At 49.1% G+C, this 25,140-nt stretch overlaps 1 long non-coding RNA gene across 4 annotated transcripts in view; it reads right to left on the bottom strand.

Moving 5' to 3' along the window:
- LOC139361040 (uncharacterized) overlaps positions 1-25,140 on the bottom strand; it is a 124,855-nt gene that overhangs the window by 48,223 nt on the left and 51,492 nt on the right. For 3 of the 4 annotated variants that reach the window (XR_011618615.1, XR_011618616.1, XR_011618617.1), the window contains one exon: positions 2,334-7,432. This is a non-coding gene — a long non-coding RNA (uncharacterized lncRNA). Of the gene's footprint in view, positions 1-2,333; positions 7,433-25,140 lie in introns of those variants that run through there. The other variant, XR_011618618.1, reaches the window with a different exon arrangement.

Here is a 25,140-nt window from a genome sequence, read left to right as displayed (position 1 = left end):
AGGGTGTGAGGAGACAAAGTAAGAAGGGTGGAAAATACACACTGAAATTCTAGTGTTAGAATCATAATCACCAAAAATTTAAGAGACAATCTGCTTTCCAAAACATGTAGATGCTGGATTATCTTCCAAGTCATCAGATTCCACAGCCAGGTGCTGAGAGGGGCACAGCTTTCTAAGCTCACAGACCGGGGCAGCCTAACAGCCTTGGGGCAAACTAAACAGAGGCTTGTGTCTCTCAAAGAGGAAGGTGCTCAAGTCCTTCCAAATAGATTCTTCTTCTAAGTTAGATGCCTCCTAATAACACTGTTTAGAGTGCCAGTGTGTTCAGAAGTGTGAAGCTGAAAATACATCTCAGGACCCCAAAATCACTAAGCTAAAGGGAAATCAAGGTGGGGAACAGCTTAGGGTAAACCTGCCTCCCATGCTCTTCCTAACAGAGACAGCTACTGGGGGGAAAAACAGCCACGTACCTCCCGCACAACCAGTCCGCAAGGAAATTCCTCATGGACAGAGGACAGAACTCAAAGTCACCATCTGCACATGGAGATAAATGCGGATCTGACTGCTTCCTCTGGAAAGGTTCACCAGAAACGCATTTATCTGATCTACCTGTGACCTGGAAACCCCTCCCTGCTTTGAGCTGTCCCTCCGTCCTGGACCGAACCAACGAACATCTCACATGTATTGATGTCTCACGTCTCCCTAAAATGTGAAAGACCAAGTTGTGCCCCAAACACCTTGGGCACATGTCCAGGACCTCCTGAGGCTGTCACAGTGTGTCCTCAACCCCTCCTGAGGCTGTGTCTTCAATCTTGGGAAAATGAACTCTCTATGGGCCAAGAACCATCTCAGAGATGCTTCTGGTTTACAGGAAGCATTCCCTCCGGCGGGTATAACGATGAAATCAAGTGGAATTACAAAATGCCACTTTAGTAAAGGCTGAATTAGGGTTCGATGTGCTTAAAAAAAAGTCACGTTCTATTTATCAATGGACCATGAAGCCCACACCCCCTTCTGCAGTGAAGATGTCAACTGAGACGAGGGGCCCCTCCTGTGGATGCAGCAAAGGCTACCCTCTGACCCCACTTCCCAGAGTCCAGGCTCCTGCTGCTCAGGGAACAGCAACCCCAGCTTCACGGGGCTCAGGCCTCCAAACCCAATTCCCACCCATGCTGGAGAATCACCCCAGGGACTTGCGAAATGGCAGGTGCAACTCTCACCTCATCCCCTTCAAAGGGGAAAAGGCACCTTCCCGCTGCTCCTCCTGCTGGTGGGAACTGAAGCAGTAGCTGGAGGATCGGGAGGGAAACAACCTGGGTCGCTGCTAGTCACAGATGGCAAATGCCAACCAGCCTTGACCTTCACATTGCAGAGAAGACATCCTTCTCTTTTCGTCAGGTCCCTGTTAAATGTTTGCACCCATTCCTTTAAAAAAAAAAAAAAAAACTCAGATACAGCATGGGTGTTTTGCTGACAATATTTCAATTATTTGGGGTCTTTTGGTCAAATGATGCCAAAACAGGAAACTGAACCCTGTTATTCAGGAAACTACTTTCCAGCCCCATCTACCCTCCCAGGCTGTCACCTTATGGGGTTTGTCTGCTGGATGATTAACAATAACTGCTCTTGAGAACTAGGTGTACAGAACAGACAAGACGTCAGCTCAGGTTGAGGGGAAGCAAGAAAAGCGCCCTCTCCCTGCAGGACGGTGAAAGAGGAACCTTCAGCACCTGGGTTTGCAGGATGCTGGATCTCCGAGAGCATCTCTCACAGTTCAAGTAAGGCCAGACCCTCCTCTGCCGCAGCCTGTTCAGGAGAAGGCAGCACCTGCCCTAGAGACCCACAGCCCTGTGCTGGGTTGAAATTTCCTCCCTTGGTAAGAGTCAGGAACAGGGGTGGGGAGAGAAGCAGCAGGGCTGAGAGGCACTGTGGAAACTCCATGCCACGCTAACTCTCGTCTGACGTGCTCCGGCCAAAGCCACGCTTCTCGGAGGGCATTTCCCTTCACATATCCGGAAATCATCAACGTCTAGTCTCCCCACAGAACAGATCGTTCCCCAGGAGGCAGACGCTTGGCTGTAACACGTGGTAATGAGGGGCGCACCTTCGTGCCCATTCCACAGTGTTTCCCGTTACCTATTTTACCTTAAGCTAAAAATAGTTCCCGTTTACACTCTGCAGTGACACAGACAGCAAAACACACCAGATTCAGTGTGATCCCACACCCGTCCCTGATGACCTCAAGTTCTTTATTTGTTCGTTTTGCTTCTAGAGTTTATGCTCTCTCCCGGGGTTCCAGGCCTGTGGATTCCACCAACCATAGAGCAAGAATATCTTTTTAATGTGCTTGTACTAATTATCCAGACTTTATTATTCATTATTATTCACTAAACAATATAGTTTAACAACTACTTGCATGGCATGTCCATGGTACAGCTGTTATGGGCAACCCTGACATGACTGAACGTCTGCAGGAGGATGTGCGTATGTCATATGCAAACACGATGCCATTTTATACCAGGGACCTGAGCGCCCACAGACCTTGCATTCCACAGGCTGTCCTGCAGCCCACCCTCATGGGCACTGCGGAATGGCTAGAATAGAAAATATAGAGGTTTTAAATACTTATGTACTAAATCTAATCTTTTGTTAAGTAATTACTGTGTATCACGTGTATTATTTGGAAGTCCTTCCTGGCCCAGAGACTTGACGTGTTCTTATCTTTTGTCCACTGATCTAGTCATTCCAGTAAGTTTATTGAACACAAATCAATTTTACAATTAAATTCTTACAGGAATCACACTCATACTGCAAGCTGCTTTGGTTTTTAAAGTGAAATAACCAATAGTTTTGCAAACCAGCGATATCATAGAGTAACAGGATAAAGCAGCCCCATGACATGCAGAAACACGGGGTTTCAAAGCTGACCAGTAAAAAACACGTTACCAACCCCTAAATGTGAAAATGTTTTACACCACAACAGATACTCCAGAGAAAAACAAGATGTTCAAAAAAGCCCTTTGCGGAAAAACACTTTCCCCTCCATTGTTCACACGGTTTCCAGAAGCTTGTGTTTGGCAATGACCATGAACCAGAAGTAGCGTCTGCTGCAACTACTGCTACTGCAACACAGAATATTAAGGAAAAAAAAAAAAGAAAGAAAAAGAAAAAAAGGACACAGCATATTTCCTATTGATGAGAACAGATAGAGTGTTATCAGAGTGAGTGTGTTCTACAGTCAACAATGTTCAAATTCTAAGTCTCCCGCAGACACTAGACGGTAACCGCCAAAGCTTGTGTACTTGGCAACGTTCAAGGAGACCAAGTTCAGAGCTGTCACAATGCAGCACCATCCTCACGCGATTATCTCAGGCGGGTTTGAGGGCACGTGCCCCCGTCACAGCGGGATAGCTGCCCAGCCCAGCACTTCCTGAGATCACAGACCTTCGCCTTCCCACATCTTCAATAGTTCCTTTACACTGGGAACCAGAGAGCAAAACCTAAAACACTTCCTCAAATCTCAAGACAGTCTTGAGAGCTCTTCTTGCCCCTTCTCTTCTGAAAAAGCCTATTTCACAAGCAATCTGTAGCGCTTACCAGAGCTGGGGCAGGAGGAGAGCTAGTGTTTGGTAGACCGAGTTTCAAGTGTGGGGAGGCCAGAAAGTTCTGGAGATCAATGGCGGTGATCGCGGCATGATAGTGTGAACACAGTTAATGCCACCAAACCATACACTTAAAAACAGAGTGCTATGTAATTTTACCACAATAAAAAGACTGAGAAAAGTCATCTATAATTACCGTCTCCAATATCTTGCATCCTGTAAGGTGCATTTGCTTGTGCACCCTGTGACAGCTCGCTCCTTCCTGACCTCCTCCTTCGGTTCCCTGTCTCGATCCCACTGGTTCCTCTCCTCATGAGCCTCTTTCCTGTCATCTGGCAGGGTTCTACCAGGACCCTCTGGCTCTCATGCCACCCCAGTTCCACAGACCCACCCACTGGGTGGACCACAGGTGTCCAGCCCGACCTTGCTGATATGCTCCAGCTGGCCCTGGACTCGAACCACGCTCCTGCGGCTTTCCATCAGTGTGGCATCTGCGAGTTACCTCCTGGGCAATGCCAGGTGATGGTAACATCAACCAGGAGGCACCGCTGAGAAGCAGAACGAATGGTGCGGTGCCCTGAACATCACATCCTTCAACAGAGCTCTGTGTTTTCTCTTCTTCTGGCACAGCTTCGCTGTAGGAAGGAGGCCATTCTTCCAGTGCTGCTACTTCCAGGACCAGGGAAAGCAAGCTTCAGAAAGGAACGGTGTCAAAGAGGCAGGACCCACCAGCAGGGCTGCTGGCGGCCAGGCGACCACAGCCCCAGCATTCCCCAGCCACCACGGCTGACAGCCCAGACTCCAGAAATGCACGGCTTCAACCTTAGGAGTAAAAACCCTCCCAAGCCAACTATTATTTTCAACAATGGGATTGGGGAGTGGGCTGTTGTAACCCTGCCTCTCTCGATGGCACAGATCATCGGATCCCAGTTCTTATATGATTAGGGAGTGGGGGGGGGTCCTAACCCTGCCCCCCTTGATAGAAACGAACTGGGATCTGATGATCTGTGCTAAGTGAGCACTTTGATTCTGCCACATGCAGTCATCCTCAGCACCAGGAAAAGTCAGAAGCGTTGAGTGATGACACTGATACCAACACATGCGGTTCTGATGGCTCCGGTAAACTGGCTACACAGATACAACCCGACAGTGGTGAGATCCACGGAATTCACCAGTCTTCCCAAGGCTCGTGTTCCTGAATCTTCTGCATTCGGAATAACCGTCTCCTTTGCCAGGGCTGAGCCATGCTACCCTCTCGCCTGTCCTCTGCTTTCACCAGCTTCGTGTGCATTTCCAGGCAAGTGTTTATGCAGGTACTATCACTTATTTCCACAGCAAGAACGTACACAGACACCACACAGAAATGGGCAACCCTATTAGGAGCTGTGCAGGTAGATCTAACTCATCAGATGTTGCAAATTCCTGTTGCCTTGGAAATTAAACTAACGTTGCTATGACCGTATCTCTTACTGCACCACTAAAGACCATCCGGGTAAGAGGAATGTGCCTCTACATAGCATTCAGCGCACGTTTACATGTCGGTTTTCCCTGAATATGGTTGTTATGTGAGACAGAAATCCGTAAGATGGGCTGTAACATATAGTATAGGATCATTGTGTCTCCTAGGCTTAAACACATCCTTTAATGAAGTTTAACTCTCTGGGGACATGAGTTACATAGTAACATGTTTTGGATATTGTCTCTTTCACATTCTAATTATCAACACCAAAGAAGTTCTTGAGTTCCTTGTTAAGTTGAAAAGCAATTTACAAAGCATAAAAGCCCCAATATTATAGGATACAATTCAGTCTTTTTAGCATATTCTCAAAGCTGTACAACAATCAACCACTACTATGTAATTCCGGGACTTTTTCACTACTGGCCAAGGAAACCTTGAACCCATTAAAGAGTCAGCACCTGCTCCTTCCTTCCGCCAGCCCGTGGCAGTCGCCAGCCGACTTCCGTTTCTCTGGATTTGCCCATTCTGGACACCTGTTGTGAGAAGAATCGTACAGTGCATGACCTTTGGCGTGACCTTCGGTGCTGGCATCTTTCACGTCCAAGGTGAGTGGAATCTCACAGTGCGTGATCTTTGGCGCAGGCATCTTTCACGTCCAAGGCTCATTTGGGTTGGAGCACACGTTCTTTTTTTCCTTTTTACGGCTGAGTGAGATTCCATTGTGCATACATTGTCTTTATCCATTCATCCGTTGACAGACACCTGGGCTGTTTCTACTATTAGGAATAATGCCGCTATGAAGATTCTTACGTAAGACTTTTCGGTAAAAATACTTTCAATTTTCTTGGGCATATGCCTAGGAGTGAAATTCCTGGGTCGTACGGTGATTCTATGCTTAGCTTTTCTGAGGAATTAACTGCCAGACTTTTCCAAAGCAACTGTACCATTTTACTTCCCCTCCCACTAGCAATATATCAAGATTTCAGTTTTCCCAAATTCACCAACATGTCACTGTCCAATACCAGGGTTTTACCCGTCCCGGTGGTTGTGAAGTGGTATCTCACGCTAGTTTTGATTTCCATTTCTAAGATGACGAATTCTGTTAAACATCTCATGTGCTTTTTAAGGCATTTATATGTCTTTCTTTGGAGAATGTCTATTCAAATTCTTTGTCCATTTTTAATTGGATTTTTATTAAGAGTTTTTAAATATATTCTTGATATCAGGCCCTTATCAAGATGATGTATCCTATTCTGTGGGTTGTCTTTGTACTTTAACAGTATCCTCTGAAATGAACATTTTTCATTTTGATACCGTCTTTTTCCCGTCAGTTGCTTGTTATGCTTTAGGCGTCTCATCTAAGGAAACATTGCCTAATCCAACATAACAGTTTCACCAGGATTCTCCCCTAAAGGTGTCATAGGCTGAACCGTCCCCCTGCCAAGTTTCCCACGTTAAAGTCACAACCCCAGAAACTCAAAATGTCACTATATTTAGATACAGCGCCTTTAACTTGGCAATTTAGGTCCCATAAGATCTTAAGAGTAGGCCCTGATCCAGTATGACGGGTGTTCTTATAAGACAATTTAGGCACACAGTCCTCAGTGCTGCACACACGTAAGAGAAACCTGTGAGGACACAGAGAAGACGCCGTCTACACAGCATGGGGTGAGGCCCCAGAGAATCCAACCCTGCCTGCATCTTGATGCCAGGCTTCCAGCCTCCAGAACAAAGGAAATAAGATGCCGTTGTTTAAGCCACACGGTCTGTGGTGTCCGTTACGGTACCCAGCAGACTGACAGAATGGGTCTCACAGTCAGCTCCTTAACACTGGATCCATTTTGATCTTTGTGTGTAGGGTGAGGAAGGGTCCAGTCCATCCTTTTCCATGTGGATACCCCAGTTGTCCCAGCACCATTGAGTTGTGAAAGGACAAAAGTAAAGCAACCCTTACGTCCTTTCTCCATCAACAGATTAGAGGATATACTGAAGAGTCGTGGACATTTTTGGCAGTTTAAGCCAGTGGTTTTCAAACTTTGGGTCTCAGGAACACTTTGCACTTTATTAAAGATCACAAAAAAGGTTTCTCATGAGGCCAGGAGTGGTGGTTTGTGCCTATAATCTCAGCACTTTGGGAGGCAGAGGCAGGTGCATCACTTGAGGTCAGGAGTTCGAGACTGGCCTGGCCAACATGGTGAAATCCCATCTCTACTAAAACACAAAAATTAGCCAGGCATGGTGACGGACACCTGTAGTCCCAGATACTAGGGAGGCTGAGGCAGGAGAATCACTTGAACTCAGGAGGCAGATGTTGAAGTGCACTGAGGTCACACCACTGCACTCCAGCCTGGGTGGCAGAGCAAGACTCCGTCTAAAAAAAAAAAAAAAAAAGGTAACAATTTAGTTCATTTTACAGTGATAAAGTCATTACACCTTAACACAGTCTTAAAGAAACCATTTTCCAAAATAAGCAGCAGCATGAAAACAGTTTGTGCTGCTGCGAAAATGCCTAACATCTCTGCATCTCAGAAAGCAGGGTTCTCATGGGCTGTCTGCGTTCAGTGGGCTGCAGAGTCGTGGTTGAAGTTTATGAAAAAAGTCTGACCCCATGCTGATACACAATTAAGAAGAAGTATTTTCAATGTATTTTCAGATAATTTTAGGTATTCTCTGCTGCCAAATATAACAAGCAGTACTTCAGTACAGGCTGTCTGCAACGTGGAGTCTGCGCTCTGGCCGACGGGCCTTTCCGCCCCAATTCCTTCTAAGTCGACTGGTCCATCCTGCACTTGAATGGCTTTTACCAGCACACGATTTTGTAATCACACATTGGTTAGAAAACACTGGTTCAGTGTTATGAGCAGCTTCCACATTTCATTCTACGTCAAAAAAAAAAAAAAAAAAAACCACATCAATATCACCGTTGATCACATAAGAAAGTGGTGGACACAAGATTTTTTTTTTTTTTTTTTTTTTTTTTTTTTTTTTTTTTTTTTTTGAGACGGAGTCTTGCTCTGTCGCCCAGGCTGGAGTGCAGTGGCGCGATCTCGGCTCACTGCAAGCTCCGCCTCCCGGGTTCCCGCCATTCTCCTGCCTCAGCCTCCTGAGTAGCTGGGACTACAGGCGCCCGCCACCGCGCCCGGCTAATTTTTTTTTTTGTATTTTTAGTAGAGACGGGGTTTCACTGTGGTCTCGATCTCCTGACCTTGTGATCCGCCCGCCTCGGCCTCCCAAAGTGCTGGGATTACAGGCTTGAGCCACCACACCCGGCCACAAGATTTTTATATTTTAATATTCACTGGAAAACTCAAATGTCTAATCACTGGGAATAACGTAAGGTACTTTCGTGAGGTGAAAGAGTCATTTTGTTCAATTTTCAGGCCACACCTGCAAATAACTCCATCACCTCCATCTGAAGTAGCATTGTTTGTAAGTCATTCTTTATATAAAGGCAGTCTTAGTGGAAGAAGTGGTTCTGCAGGTTCATAGCTCAGAGGCACCAGTGTTCTCCCAAGATAACCATAAAATCCGTAGAAGACGCACCTGTGCACACTTTCTGTTTCTCACTCAGAACATTCCAGAAGGATCCCTGAATCCCGGTGCCGCAGCAAGACTGAAGTTTGCTCTCACCCACACAATAAACCCAGGGAGCTCCCCCAGCCCCCACCCCGAGGCCACAGTTTTGGTCCTCTGTCTGGTCTAGGGGGGCTCCTGCAGCTCCAGCCTAACAGGGAAAAGCAGGCACCCACATGTCAGAAAGACCTCCCAAGGTCCAGTGAGCACTTCTGCTTATGTGCCAGCCAAGTGCGTTTGACAAGGCTACAGCCAGCTGTACGGCAGGCAGCGAGGTACCCAGCAAATACTTCAGGGCTCACGTTACTGAGGAAGGAAGGTGGACAGCGAGGTACCCAGCAAGTACTCAGGGCTCACGTTATGGAGGAGGAAGCCAGGCAGATAGTGTGGTACCCAGCAGGGTTCACGATACTGAGGAGAAAAGGAGGGTGAAGACAAGGGGACTGGAACAGTCTGTCATAAGCTTTAGCACTTACAAGGCTCGCTATAGATTATCCGATTTGATCTTAACAGCTCCCAAGAGAGGCAGAGGCCTGTTTTCACTTCATAAAAAGAGATCCAGAGAACTGATGATGTACCCTTCCCACATGCTCCCAGAAATCATCCTCAAATCATCTCTCAGTTGTATGCATGTGATAATATGTCAGTCACGTCCCCTCCCTGCAGGGGGATCGTAATGTCCCCCTGCTGTTCCTTAGCACCCCTGCCCTCTCCTGCATTTCAGCCATGCCAACAATCCATGGGAAGTCGGCACAACCCCACCTCCGCTGCTGCTGATGGCTTGGGTCACCCTTATCTTTCATTTCCACCTGCAGGGACTTGTTCTTTCTTCAAATGCAGCTCAAACTCACTCATTGTGTGAAGCCTTTTCCAGCCATCACAACTGTCATGTGTAAAATCAGTCTGTGGAATGCTTCATTGAGGAGGGGCTTATGTTGCCTCATTGGCTGTGATCACCACCAAATTCTGAGCAAACCAGGTGGTCCCCTCTCCCCATCTCTGCTCCAGTGCACTTAAAACAAGGATTCCTGGAAGCACCTTTTTAGTCCAATTCATGCATGAGTCTGCCCCACACCCCACAGACAAGCCCTGGCGGTCAGGGTTCAGGGCCCCCAGGTGGGTAAGGAGAGCTTTGTGCACTCTCTGGAGTTGTCACCCAGAGACTCACGGCTGGAAGGGAAGAAACTTGCATCCTATGAAACATCCAGGCCCTGAGACCCACTCAGAAGCAGAAAACGGGGAAGGAGCCTCAACCAGACCCTCGGGAGGGCAGTCAGCAGGAGCCACGGAGGTCACCAGGAGGGAGGGTGTCAGGCAGTGAGGCCAGAGGTGATGTGGCCGGGAAGGAGGAGACGTGGCCAGAGGCAACGTGGCCAGGGAAGGAGACACAGCTGGAAGGAAGTGACAAGAGGGGTCTCCAGGCCTCAGACTGTGCCTGATTTATGGATGACATTTTAATTATGATGTTATATCTAACCTTAAAGAAAAGTAGCAATTTAGAACCACTGTGTACATTTAAAGCACAGTACAAATATAACATTTTCCAAAACAAAGAACAGTGAATTGAAGGAAAAAATAGCAACTCACCAAAAAAAAAAAAAAAAAAAAAAGTGAATAGAAAAATTCATTTAAGATCAGAAATAAAGAGATCCTACAGCTCTTGTAGTCCAATCCCCACCCTAACGTGAATGGGAGAAAAAGGGAATTAGATTCTAGTCAGTCAAAATTAAAGACAAAACCGATGCACTTTACTTTCTACTTGACAGAAAACAAGAAAAGCTCATCAAGGAATCCCAACAAACAGTAACTTTAGGAGTCCCCAAAATGCAAAATTCACCTTCAAATTAAATCAACTGCTAAGTGTGTATAAAGTTACGTTTTTCTTTATTGCCTTCCTCCTCCCCAGGGGCTTTTTTAGACCTTGTTTCCCCCTAATTGCCTCCAACATTCAGGAAATTTAAACCCCACAAATAAACCGTGTCTCGATTCACACACAGCGTCCTTTGGAGCAGACAGTCCATTGCCCTAAGACGTTCTTGTCACCTAAGCACCAAGTACAGCCTGAGAACGCACAACACGCACACACACGAACTCGGACAGACAACAGGTGAGATACGGCACATGAGGAGGAAGATGAGACAAATGAGCTTCAATGACTTCACTGACACCCGAGATCCATGAAGAAGTGACACACGCAGCCAGATCGGGTGCCGGTGACTCCTGGAAAACAGCCAAGGGCAGCATTTGGAGAAGCAGCACCGCAGGCCAGGAGGGTCTCGGGGCTTCAGAGGAGAGGGCTTCCCCGACCAGGTGCTGAGGCTTCAGAGGGGAGGGGTTCCCCGACCAGGTGCTGGGGCTTCAGAGGAGAGGGGTTCCCCAACCAGGTGCTGGGGCTTCAGAGGGGAGGGATGCCCCGACCAGGTGCTGGGGCTTCAGAGAGGAGGGGTGCCCCAGGCAGGCGCTGCAGCTTCAGACGGGAAGACGCCCCGAGCAGGTCCTGGGGGCGGCAGAACAAGCCCTGGGTCCCCTTGTCACTTTTCACTCCCTACTCCCGAATCTCGCCCTGAAATTGCAGCAAGTCCAGGTATTCATTTACCCATAAAATTAAGTATCTGTGACTAACACAAGTCACTAATCCACACCGATCTGAGTCCACAGATACCTCCCAGAGATGCCACCATCCCTTCTGGTAGAAGGGCAGCCCAGGGGCACACGCTGCTAGGAAGGGAGACTGTCTGCAGCCTGATGCTGCAGAGTCCTCAACACTTAGTCTACCTTCTGGAACCATGCCGTCTCCTACAGAAGCAACTAGGGGGGTGTAGGGTTTTTAAAATCTTTTTTTTTCCTTAAGAGTGCCCCTCTGTCACCCAGGCTGGAGTGCAGTGGCAAAATCTCGGCTCGCTGCAACCTCTGCCTCTCGAGTTCAAGTGATTCTCCTGCCTCGGCCTCCCGAGTAGCTGGGAATACAGGCGCCTGTCACCAGGCCCGGCTAATTTTTTTGTATTTTTAATAGGGATGGGATTTCACTCTGTTGGCCAGGCTGGTCTCGAACACCTGACCTCACATGATCCACCCACCTCGACCTCCGAAACTGCTGGGAGTACAGGCATGAGCCATGGTGCCCGGCCCATATAGCTATTTAAATTTGACTAAAATTTAAAAAAATTAGAAATTCCGTTTCTCATTTACACTTCAAGCATTCAGTCAGCCACAGGCGGCCACTGACCAGAGGCTGGTAGAGATGTCACACTCCACTCTGTAGAAGGATCTATGGACGAAGTGGCTCTAAGATCATCTCAGCATCTTTATATTGAAGCTATCGAAGTTTCACTCTGATTATTATAGACATCAGCATTCTCCCATTTAAAAATGTCAGTGCTATTGCAACGATCAGATCTGTGACTTCTCAGAAGCTCTTCTCTTCCTGGACAAAACTACAGAACATCTGCACTCTGTCTCCACACTAAGGGACAGCAGAAGCCTCCGTGTAAAATCAGGGGGAGAAAAAAAAAAAAAGAATCCCTGGTCCCTCTCCCCCTACAATTTTGTGAAACTCCTCTTAATATTCAGAATAACTGCCAGAATTGCAATAAACAAGCAGCCCTTGACCTGGAAGAAACAGGGAAGCAAGAAGAGGGAGATGCCAGGACCCTCAGATCCCTCCGGGACCCCAGGCCCAGCCAGGACTGAGAAGGGCAGCACAGCCCGGCAGACCTACATACCTGATGCGAACTGTGCACACGGCTTCCCCAGGCCTCAGTACCCCGCTCTGCCCTCACTGAGCGCTGTGGCTCTAGTAGAGGCAGCTCCCTGAGCCCCAACACCCACAGCCAGTCCCCTCCTTGCAGGTCTCAGCTCTGCTGTCACTGCCTCAAGTGCCTCCCTGATGCTTCTCATCATCATCCGCGTACCGTGTCCCCTCTACCCCATAGCCCTTGCTACCGCCCACCCCACTACGGATTCTGGCACACAGCGGGTGCCTGAGACGCCCCAACGCGTGGCATACCAGGGTAGGGCTTGGAGTTCCAAGGGCCACATCCCGCATACCACCACAAGCGCCACGGAGGCTGTAGAACGGGTCCAAGTTTCAGGCCGGCGCTCAGCTCCTCCCGGCCGTGGAGGCCAAGAACCTAGCAAGCGAGCGCAGCCGGAAGCAGGATCCCAAACCCCCTTCCTGTTCCTTAAGAGGAACGGGGCCTCGGAGCACAACCCCACCAGCGCCTTCCTCCAGTCAGGCAGCCTGTCAGAGCACCGACACCTTCACCGCAGGGAAACCCATCAAGTACCTCCTGTGAGGAGAAAATCACCAAGTACCACAGGAGCCATGTCCACCGGCAGCGTCTGCTGAGCCCAATTAATGACAACAGCAGCCGGGCCCCCACGTAGCACGTGCCCACTCCGAACCTGCCCCGCACACCACAAGGCCGACCATCCTGGCGCTCAGCTTCCACTCATCAGGGGCCTCTTACAGGAGAGCTCGGCATGTCTCTCTTCCCTGGGCTCACAGAAAGGAGCGGGACTCAGCCCCAAGTGTGAACAGAGTCAAGCTCCCACTAGCTGTGCAGACAACCTTCCTAGCCCTGGCCTGGGAAGGGGCCAAGCCCAAACAGTCATCTTTTGCCCGCACAGGTACAGAATTGAGCCAGTTCTCTCAATGGACTCGAGACAGGTCAACTCCAGGCTCTTCAGTGCTCTGGGGCTCACCTCGGGCCGCTGCACCTTTGAAACGTGGCTGTGGACTCCTCTAGGCTGCTCAGTGTCACGGCCCATTTCATTCCGACACTGCAGGCCCCTGCTGTGGTGTCAATACCCAGGACACCCCTGCCGGCATCCTCCGAGATGCTGCTGCAGCTGCTGTGATCTGAGAACAGCCACTTGCAGGCATCAAAGGGAGGGCTCAAGTCTCCTCTGAGAGCAGCGGCTACAGCTTTGGAAGACATTGCACTCAATCCTGGGTGAGCCTGGCTCGGTCTGCAATCTAAGCCTGGTTGCTGGGGAGACACACTCTGTTGTAACTGACAGAGGCTGTTGGTGGCAGCTCTACCAAGACTGAGAATGGCAACTAATCTGAGATTTACTATCCATACTTTCTATCTGATGTTTAAAAGGAAAGCATCGTGAAGTTCCAGTAGCAAGGAATTTTCTATCATCTATCACATGAAGATACAGCAGAAATGCAGCTAAAATGTTAGTAGGGTCTATGTAGAGGAACAGACGAGTCTATTTCAGGAAAAGTGCTTGCTGGCTTTTTAGAAACAGAGTGAAATCCCTGCCAAGTAAAAGGTTTGTACTTTTGCTTTGGAAAGTTCTTCCTTATTATTTGAATACATTAACTATATTTAAGTGTTCTTGTAGACTAAGTATTAAATATTCAAAAGTAAGTAATTCTGTTCGGTCTATTTCATTCTTTAAATGCAGCTTTCAAAAACTGACAAACACCTGGCCGGGTGCAGTGGCTCGCGCCTGTAATCCCAGCACTTTGGGAGGCTGAGGCTGGTGGATCACGAGGTAAGGAGATCGAGACCATCCTGGCTAACACGGTGACGCCCCGTCTCTACTAAAAAGGCAAAAAATTAGCTGGGCGTGGTGGTGGGTGACTGTGGTCCCAGCTACTTGGGAGGCTGAGGCAGGAGAATGGCGTGAACCCGGGAGGCGGAGCTTGCACTAAGCCGAGATCACACCACTGTACTCCAGGCTGGGTGACAGAGCAATACTCCATCTCAAAAAAAAAAAAAAAAAAAAAGTTACAAACACCCCATGTCTGCCTTGGCTCCGGCCATCTCCACAGAGTGGACAGAGCTTGGGAAAAGCTCACTGTGGAGGCCCAGGAGGCCGGGCCGCACCTTTGCTCAGCAGATGAGCGAGAGGGTCAGCCACCCTACGGAAGAAGCCCGCATTTGCTATGTTACTGATGATATCCACATAAATTTCTATTTTGCCTCCCACACACAGACCTGGGATCCATGTTTGAGCAAGCGGATCCTGCCAACAGAAGCTCCATGCCGTCATTTCCCTGACTTCCCCAACAAGAGCCAGGCCAGGCAGTGTCCCCACATGGGCCCTGGGACCCAGGAAGATCCGGGTCCTGCCCTTCTCCCTCATCCCTGCAGCACCTGGCTTGTTGTGGAAGTGCAGCAGTGCTGGCTGAACCCACGTTCACCTGGGGTGTTCAGGAGAAGCCTCTGTGCAGAAATCAGCTGGGAAGCAGGGCTGTGTGTGCTGGCAGATCATCGAATGGATTTGCAGAACTGAGTTTTCAACACGGGTGCCGCCATCAAGTCCCTCAAGCCCTTCGTGAGCCTAGAGACACAGAGCCATTTGCTGCACTCCCACAATCTCTAACCACCCTGCATGGAAGCTCAGTTTATCCAAAGGACCATAAAATTGTGTGTGTAAACAAAGTTTGGCATAATGAATTAAAACGGAAGTCACCACTTCTCTTTTCCATTAATCCATTCATTCAAACAAGTGTCTCAAGTATGTGCATCAAATACTGTGGAATTAGGATTTAGTCCATGACTTCAAGAAATATACATCACAGAATAAAAGGTATAGCTTGTAACTAACAGTGGTGAACAGGCAAGAAATACACATCGAAGAAAAAAAGGTAGAGCTTGTAACTGTAACAGTGCTGAACAGGCAAGAAATAAGCATCATAGAAGGAAAGGTAGAGCTTGTAACTAACATCATAGAAGGAAAGGTATAGCTTATAAACTAACAGTTGCAAACAGGACAGAATCTCACAGGCTTATCAGGAGCCGCCGAGGAGGAAGCCATGATTCATTTCCACCTGCAGTTGATAAATGTTTCCTGGATAAAGTAACTTTTCTACAGTGATATCTGTTCCTTATTGTTTAGATCTTGCTTGATAGGGTATTAAATCACTACTTTATGTGCTGCTTATATAAAATACATCATTGTCGGGGAGGTTATAAAATAAATACTTCACACAAGCTTGGGCTGTGAATGGTGCAAGGCAATGGGACGATGTGTTCCCATGTTCTCGAGACACAGAAGGGGCAAGACCCTGGTTCCTTCTCCTCCCCACCGCCCTGTTCCCAGATGAGGGGTGGAGGCCGCTGTGCAGTCCTAGAGCTGGCTCCAGGGCCGGGACACCACGCCCGCACTCTCTGCGCCTCATGCGAGAAATACAGCCTGGGGGGCAATCACCAATTGACCTGGCGGTGGGGAGAGTTCTTCATCAAAAGCCTGTGCTTCCAGGAACCAGGACAAAGCAGAACCCCCAGGAAAACTGTTCCAGGTGCTCCTGAAACCTGGGCAGAGTCACAGCCTGGCAGGAAGCACCAGTGACGCAGGTGTGCCCAAGAATGGGAGGATGGCCAGACGCCTGGAGGCCAGACCAGCCTGCAGGATATGACCACTTCTCTCTGGTTCGTTAGAGATAGACAGTCTGGGCTTCACTTTTGTATGTGGAGTCTCACAGTACAGAAATATCACAAAGGGATTAGACTTCATATATCCCAATTTTTTAATTTAAAAAAATCACATTTATTGCAACTAATTCTAAATGCAACAAAGAAAAATAAATAATTATGAAAATGCAGGCCTATAAAATATAAACCACAATCTCTTTACCCATAGGAGACCCAAAATTTAGTTTACCTTTACTTCAGTATCATCTCATTTTTTTTTTAAAACCATTGCTGAGGTGTCTCCTCACTGACCCATGGGCTCTTCAGGGCTCTTTACTGTTTTGCCGTTTTTTAGGTTTCAGGGCAGGATCATTTTCCCACACTTGTTTGCTTCCTTGTTCACCAATTGTTCACAAGGACATCATTGTGCCTCAGAAAACCTAGTAACTGAACTTCATTAAAAGTGAAAAAAATAAGGACATATTGGCTGCTATGACAGCATCCTCAGTCACCGAATCTCCCTGGGGGACCAGACACACCCCCATCTCCTTGTAACCCCAGCATGCAGGTATCGCTGCAGCTGACAGGACTGACCCAGCCTGGGGGAGGCATGAAAGCAAAGAGAAGGCAGGTGACTCATTTAGGAAACTCGGGTGATCCTCTCGAGCCACGTTTCTCAGGGCGTCAGGGGACCAGCCACATGCAGGGAACCTCCTTGGCCTGGCAGGTGGCAGACTCCTGGGACCCTCCTCAGACACGTTAATCAGAGAATCTAAAGGCGGGCAGACTCTGAAAAGTATCTGTAAAGGAAGGACTTCGCTCTGCTGTGAGCCCACTACATGCAGGGTCGCGCAGGATGCCGCTCCCAGCGTCCAGTCTCCATTTCACCCTCCTGGGAGGAACACCCGTCAAGTCACAGAGCACGGTCTTCAGCGAATACCTTCCTGCGCGACCTCCACTGTCGCCCAACCCTGCAGGAGTAGCCTCTGAGTAGGGGAAACAAGTCTTTGCTCCTGACTCGGCCACCTTGACGCTGGTCAGAAGACCAGCACTCCCACGACTCTGGGGAAAGGAGCGGCCCTGGGCAGGAATGCACTTGGCAGCCCCAGGGAGGGGCCAGGTGTGGAGGAGCAGGCCTCTGCCCGCAGACATGTCAGCTCAGCATCCTGGAGCAGAACCTCCAGTCCAGCTGAGCCTACAGATGGCTGCAGCCCTGGACAGCATCTTCACGGTGACCCGGGGGACTGGGCCAGAGTCGCTCAGCAGGGCTGCCGTGAATTTGCAACCTGAAGAAGCTGTACAGTCGTACGTGTACGTTGCCTTAAGCCCCTAGGTTTTGGGGTCACTTGTCACACAGCGACAGACAGTGGATGTGCACGGACTCCCAGGCCACGATGGCCTCTGCCGGCCTCACCCGGGCTGTCTCATCTGTTCCCGTGACATCACGTTTCTCAAAGTCAAAGGCTGCCAGGGCCCCCTCTTTTCTTCACAAAGTCGTTACAAGCTCACGATACAAACTGGAAAAAAAAATCTGTAAAATACAACGTATGACGCAATACAGGGTGAATGCGCAGGCACATACACACGCGAAACAGGTGCATGCACACATGAACAGGTGTACACGCATGAAACAGGGGCACGAGTGAAGGTGTACATGCGTCAAACAGGTGTGCATACACACATGAAAGCACCAGACATGAAGGGCTGTCTTTGGAATCCTGGTTTTTAGGCATCTCCCTCACCCTTTTACATCTACACGATCACAAACACAGCACACCACAGTACTGAGGGGAAGTCCCAGCTTCACATGGGGGCACATGAGGCTTTTTATTTATGCCACAGGTTGCATCACTACATTCTACAACTGCAAGGCCCCGCATTGCCAGGACTGGGTCAGGTCCACCCTGTGCTCCAAGGACCAGGCCGCCTGCCAGCCCACACGGACCTGCCCCCCAGATGGTGCGGCTGCTTCGAAAACAGAGGCTCAGGCCCACCCAGAGATCTGCAGTACCTCTTATTAAATCAAGACTTGGCTGTGGGTAAACGTGAAGATGTTTATTAAACATGACTCTGGAACATTCAAAGGACCATAACTGAATGCTTCTTTCGCAGCCACGGCGTGTCCAGACGCTCATGGAGAAGGCCAGGGTGTGGGAACCCACGGAGGCCCGACAAGGCAGACTCGGAGCTGTGTGGCGCAGTTACCACCAATTTTGTGTTGACACTTGCCTTTTATATTCAGATTAAAATAAAAAACAAGACGCACAAGTGGCTCACATTCTATTTCAATTCTCTATTTTTGTAGTAATTGGGCCCCTTTCCCTCTGGTTTCCCAACCAAGCGATAAATAGGCCCAGCTGCGATTTGTCAAAGTCTGGGCCTCTGTTGTAGAGTAAGTGAGGGGGGTAGGGAGGGGAGCAGGAGTGGTGAGGAGGAGTGGGGGATAGGGAGGGACAGAGGGAAGGATAGATAGAGAGACAGACAAACTGCCGAGGGCTGGAGGCAGGAGGGATGCTCCCTGGCAGCCTCAGGCTCCCCATTCCAAGGTAACTGAGCTGGCATCACGCATGCGGTGCCGTCATATGACTTGGCTGACACACACCAGAATTACAACAAAATGCTTAAGGAGAAGAGTAAGCACCAGCATCTTCAGATTACGGTAGAGTCCCGGTTTCACGCTTGCCTTGTATGACATTCTATAAATTGTAAAGATAACGCATTTTCTTACCAGCCACGCTGTTCCCCAAATACTAACTATAATAAAGACCAGACAGCATCTGAGTACTGAGCGTGTGTCAAGCCCCGTGAGGTAGGCAGCATTTACTTTGCTAGAGAAAGAAACAGACTCTGAGAGAAACTTCCTGAGGCCAGGCAGCTGTCTCCAAACCCACCTCGCGCCTCCTGACCCTGAACGTGGAGGACCCAAGTCATTCACATGAATAATTTACCTACATGCATGTCAGATTGAGATTCAGCCCCCAGATCTAATCATCTCTATGCAGGAATGTGTCAAGGAAAGTACACAATTCTATGAGTTCGAGCTGGAGGAACAAAGGTAGGCACCCTCGACACAGATGTGGCGCGGAGGTGGGCGCCCAGCGCAGGGGTGGACAGGAGCACGTCCAGCCCTGCCCAGTCACACAACCACCCTGCCGTGCCAGTGCAGGGGCCACCACAGTGTCTCAGGGAAAAGCAGCTTCTCCTGCACAGGAATCTACCCCTGAAAGTGTGTTGCTGAGCAGGTTTGGACCAACATCTCAGAAATCAGACACTGTGTAACACGCTTATCTATACAGGCTGCCTATGTCCGGGAATCACCAATAATTCTCATCTCGCCATCAATTATTTCTGGTAAATACTGATTATTCTAAGTTAACTGAGGCAACACAAGAACAACATAATGGAAATGTCAGAGTCAATCAGCTCCACCTGCTGAAGAGCTGTGACTAATGATGAAACCTAAGGAATCCTGGAGAACGCAGCAGGACCCCAGACCCTGAGGACCACCCCAGCCTCCTTCCACAGGAGTTAGTCGTGGGGCCAAGGAACGGCTTCCAAGGAATCTGAGGTTCTCAAGGTCTTGAAAGTTTAACGGGAATTGAATATTTGCATCTGAGTCACACGAGCACATTAAAAGTAAAATTTCCTCTTTCCACTAGAATTATGAGCTTGGGGAAGCGACACTGGCTGTATCTCATGCTCGTGAGATGTTGGGGGCAGCCGTACATCTCGGGTGAATCATTTATAATGATGAAGGAAGTGCTTGGGCCCTCGATCCAGGACCACAGACCCCACCAACAAGGGTCTAAACAGGACAAGCCTCGGCCTGGAATGGCTGGTGTCCGTGGGGGCTGGGAGGAGCACCAAGGAAACTCAGGGGCAAGCCCCACACAAGCTCGGCATGTCCTACCCCACGCAGTCGGCATCAGCCACAGGGATCTTTTGTTGTTTTTTGTTCAGGAAGGAACATATTAAAAAGCCTGGGGCCCAGGGCCTGGACTCCTCAAAGCTCTCCACAGAGCCGGGTTAATTGGCACCTTCCCTCATGTTAAAATCAACTATATATGGCTGCTGAGAGCATCTCAGAGCAGGTGCAACACTGAGCTTCCTTGCTGTCTGGGGAAAACAGGAATTCTAGGCCTCTGCCTTCCTACCTCCCCAGAGGCTCTGGCCCAAGTGAGCTCAGCTTCTCCCAGGTAAGGAGCACAGACCAGCTTCCCACATGCCCCTCAGGTCACACCACAGTGGTGCAGACCCTTGCACCTTGGCACGAGCCCTCACAACCCACCCCAGAGGCGAAAGCCCAGCCCTGTTGCCCCGGCCTGGCAGGAGGCAGCTGCTGGGGCCCCTGCTCAGTGTTCAGCACAGCGAGGTCCAGCCACACCGGGTGAGACATCCACCCACCCGGACATTCGTCTTTAACCTAAAACAGACACAGGAATTCGGCAAGGAGATCCTTCCCCTGACAAACCCATCCCTCCTGTTCTCATCTCTCCCTCCTGCCCCAGTACTGCGCCCAAGGCCTGACTCCCAGTTTCACAGGAAATCCAAGACAATTATGATTTTGAGAAACTGGGAGCTACACAGAAAATGAGTCGGTAAAGCCAGTGTCCACTGATCCTCCACTCCACACAGTGGAGAGCAGTCCTCGGGATAAAACCCACGGGGTGGGGAAGATGCGATCAAGGCGGGCAGGACAGAGGAGCAGCAAAGGGGGTGATTCGGAGAACAAGGCCACATGAACACAAGGCTAAAGTGCTCAGCGGCTGGAAGACAAAACACAGGAGACAGAAACACTGACCGTTTAAAAAGAAAAGAAAAAAAAAAGCCTCACTCTTAAGAGTCCAGCAAGATTTAAGTTCTCAAGTCACAAGTGTATCAGCACAGACTTCTCATAATGCCTGAAACTTGGGTCAGTAAACACGTGAATCAGTTCTCCCAAGTCCATCGTTTTCTTTGATGAGCCTCTTGAGTCTCAGGCTGGTTTCAAAGCAAGCCCTTCTCTGTTTGTTGATGACTTAATAATTAACATACTTGAAAACACATTGACTTCCAAATTAATCTGCTAATAAAATATTAATTACCACACTGGCTGTTCATCCACAGAAGAAACACAATCACTTTCTGGTTGTAAAAACATTAGAATTTGAAGCCCCTTTGGCCATCTGAACAGCCCCTGCTTTTGACAAGCGCATTCCATAGCTAATCTGAAAAACTAGTCCAGGCCATGATTGGTGGGGGGTCGGACTTCCCTCATCACCCCACCTCCCTTCTGGAATTAGACAGAACTTAGACTCTTAGTCTGATGGGAAACATTTACAATCTATTCTCTCCGAAGTTACCTGGAGGATTCCCTCCACATGACAAAGCCTTGGTCTCCACAACCCCTTATCTGACAACTCTCTCGACCAACTGTCAATCAGGAAATTTTCGAATCTACCTATGACCTGGACACCCCTGCTTCCAGTTGTCCCACCGTTCCAGACCAAACCAATGTACATCTTACATTTATTTGATTGATTGTCTCATGTCTCCCTAAAAGCTATAAAACCAGGCTGGAATCTGACCACCTTGGGAATACATTCTTAGGATCTCCTGAGGGCAGTATCAAGGGCCATGGTAACTCATTTGGCTCAGAATAAATCTCAAAATGCTTCACAGAGTTTGGGTCTTTGCTGACACGGTACCTTTCATGGGTATTCATCTGGGGGACTCACAATCAACCGGAGGCAGCAGTTGCCCACTGTGCAAAAGTCTCTGCAGGACTGAGCCTCTGGCACGGGGACTCCAATCCCTGAAGCAGAAGCTGTCCCACGTCGCATGGCCTGATAGACCTGCACCTCCAGGGCTTCTCATTTCAGTCTCAGCAACAAATCTACCAAATGTCATCAACATCACAGAATATTCCTCGAGGCTTTTGGCTGTTGCTTCTCCCCAAGTTTACTCTAGAACCAGAATGGCAATACTCGGAACAGGATGGTTCTCAGTCACTGACCCTCCTGGTAAATACACTGTCTCCAATGCCCTTTCCCGCCAGTCACAGCTTCCTTCGAGTCAGGCTCGAAGGCCACCTCCCCAAGAAGGAAACCTCTTCAATCCAGCAGCCACAGCTCCTGTTCCCATCTAGAGCTTGTCTGCCAGGAAGGGAAGGCTCCTCATTCCAGAGACAGCAGGTGCCACAAACTCAGGGTATTAGCCATTGTGAAGGCAAACACTCATGAAATTAATACACTTTTTCCTCCTTGGATACTGACACTTCCTCTTCTGGAGGTCAGCCAAGGTCATCTGCACGAGTCACGAGCGTGATGGCTCCAGCCCCTCCTTCGGTGTCAGCAGTGTGGTTCCGCTCTGAGACCATCCTGCATCAGCCGGGCCATGCACCTGTTCCCACGACTGCTGTCAGCATACTACAGCGATTCTAAGATAATCAGCAAGCTGATGTTCCGAAGGATGCATTTTAAAGAAAAATGTGTAAGTTTTACTGCATGAAATCAGCTACATCTTTTGCTACTCCAGAGGCTTGTTTTGCTTTCCTCAAGGTTCTCTACAATGATCCCGACAGTCAAGGTTCCCAGTTACAGGCAGAGGGGTTGGGCAGGCCGCGTCTGATGTGTAACACACACAGAGGATCCACCTCAAGGGATTTTCCCTGTTCACCAACATCATCAGGACAAAGTTTAAACAGTAATAATCTGCCTGTCTGGAAAACTGAGCCCACTTGAGAACTAGGGCAACAAATGTGTTTGACAAAGTTGCAGGTGGACGTGTTAGTGAATGAATCACTATTTCAAGGAGGATAAAGGCTCACTATTCAAAGGCATGTTTTCGTCAAGTTTTGTAATTTCAGCTTCATGCATTTAAATCATGAAGTGAGGCTTCTACCTGATACATTACAGAATCTCTACAAAATAGACAAAATTCCAATTTTGCACATTCACTCTCATTCTTTTCCATATGCATACGGATGGTGGTAATTTAAGTTGGCATTCCAACAGGATTTCTAAATTAAACTGTCTTCTACTTTAAACACTACGTGTTAAACATTACACACTCCATTGTTCAACATTTATAGCAGGGTCTGTATGGCCAGTGTTAAAGATTTCTTCCTCACTCAAAACAAGCGTTTAACCAATAAATGGTCTACTCTAAAATATTCTAGAGACAGAGATACATTTGGAGAGTGGACACACTTAACACAGAAATTCGGAACATCAAACAGGCACAACCAGCAGTGAGGGCGGAAGGGGCGCCATGTGAGTGCCCCTAAAAACACGCACAAGCCTGGCTGCTTAAAAGGAATGAATATAGCTCAACACTCTGAACATTGATGGGTCTACTGCCTTACAGAATCCTCCTAGCTGAGCTGCAGGAATCTTCCTTGGAGCCTTTTCTCACCTACACTGCCTACAGGTGCCCACTGGGCTCCCAGGGCAGTATCGTGTCTTTGTTTAGAATATCACAGTATCTGGAGGCCTGTTTAATCCTAAGTCAGAGCCTTATCATAACTCAGACACCATCCCTCAGGACTTGTGGGCCAACTTCGGCTAATGCAGTCTGCTCCACGGTGCCCTGCAGATGGGCTTGGTGCATCCACACGATTTTAAGATTTAGGGCTGCCGTTTTCTGCAGTCACAGACTTACATATTCATCATGACTGAAGGCAGCACGTGTTTTTATGTTCCTTCTGTAATGGTAATAATCATGGCAACATTTCCTTGATCCTTAAAAAAGCCACCTAACAGCAGTTGCATTCCACCCCCTTCCTTAAAATTAATAGAATTTACCAAACTAGGTGAAATCAGTCTTCATGAGAAAGTGACAAATCAGTGTTCACACAATGGCATAATAGCTGGGCATACAGTGTATGTCAACATCCCAAACTAAGCACCCATCACAGTTATTCCCAATTCGCAGGAAAGCTAGAAAAATTAGAAGGCTTAAAACATAATTATAAATGAAAATAACAAGAAACCAAAGTTTCTGAGGAGCATTTGTTAGCCAAGCAAGGAAAGCCATTAACCAGTGCTGATTACATTGCATTTGATTACAGCAGCCAAAGACGTGTCCAGAGGAAGAGACGTTTAAAGATTAGTCTTTCGGTAAGAATGGTTGCTTAACAAGTTCACACTACTGGGCTACACCAATCGTCAATTAAAAAGCAAGGCAAACGAGTATGAGTCATTTTCCTTAATTCTTAATACGTCAAAAGTTACCACATTGGCCAAACTGGTCTCCAACTCCTGACCTCAGGTGATCCGCCCGCCCCGGCCTCCAAAAGCGCTGGGATTACCGGCGTGAGCCACCACGCCTGGCTGAGAAGTGTTTGACAGAGGCTGCGGGGAGGCTCCTGTCCCTTCCTGGGACATCCACATCCCACACAGTTTCCCATATCGACTATGACACTCGAAGCATCACAGCAAGGGCAGCTGCATCCCCGCAGTTCTCTGCACTAATGCCACAGCTGCGTGAGCAGCCACAGCCCTGGAGCTGCCACTCAGCCTTACCGTGCTGGCACAAGCACAACAGAAACTACCACGCCCCCAAGAGGGAGGAGTGGGGACCCAGGGGAGTGAACCAGGAGGGAGGAATGCGGCCCAGGGGAGTAGGGAGGAGTGGGGGCCCTGGGGAGTGAACTATGAGGGAGGCGTGGGGGCCCAGGGCAGTGAACCAGGAGGGAGGCGTGGGGGCCCAGGGCAGTGAACCAGGAGGGAGGTGTGGGGGCCCAGGGCAGTGAACCAGGAGGGAGGTGTGGGGGCCCAGGGCAGTGAACCAGGAGGGAGGTGTGGGGGCCCAGGGCAGTGAACCAGGAGGGAGGCGTGGGGGCCCAGGGTAGTGAACCAGGAGGGAGGTGTGGGCACACAGGAGAGTGAAACAGGAGGGAGGAGGGTGGAGTTCGGCCCAGGGAGTGAACCAGGAGGGAGGAGTGTGGTCCAGGGGAGTGAGCCAGGAAGGAGGAGGGAGGAATGCGGTCCGGGGAATGAACCACGAGGGAGGAGTGCAGTCCATGGCAGTAGGGAGTGCGGTCCAGGGGAGTGAACAAGGAGCCTCTGGGGGTAGCAAGTTCACACACCACAAATACCTCCCAATCCATCCGCGTGCAGGGAGGGGATGGAAACCATGCAGGACCTGCAGC

This window comes from Macaca nemestrina (assembly GCF_043159975.1).
Source record: "Macaca nemestrina isolate mMacNem1 chromosome 4 unlocalized genomic scaffold, mMacNem.hap1 SUPER_4_unloc_2, whole genome shotgun sequence".
Classification (NCBI taxonomy): Eukaryota; Metazoa; Chordata; class Mammalia; order Primates; family Cercopithecidae; genus Macaca; species Macaca nemestrina.
This window is presented reverse-complemented; position numbering and strand designations above follow the sequence as displayed.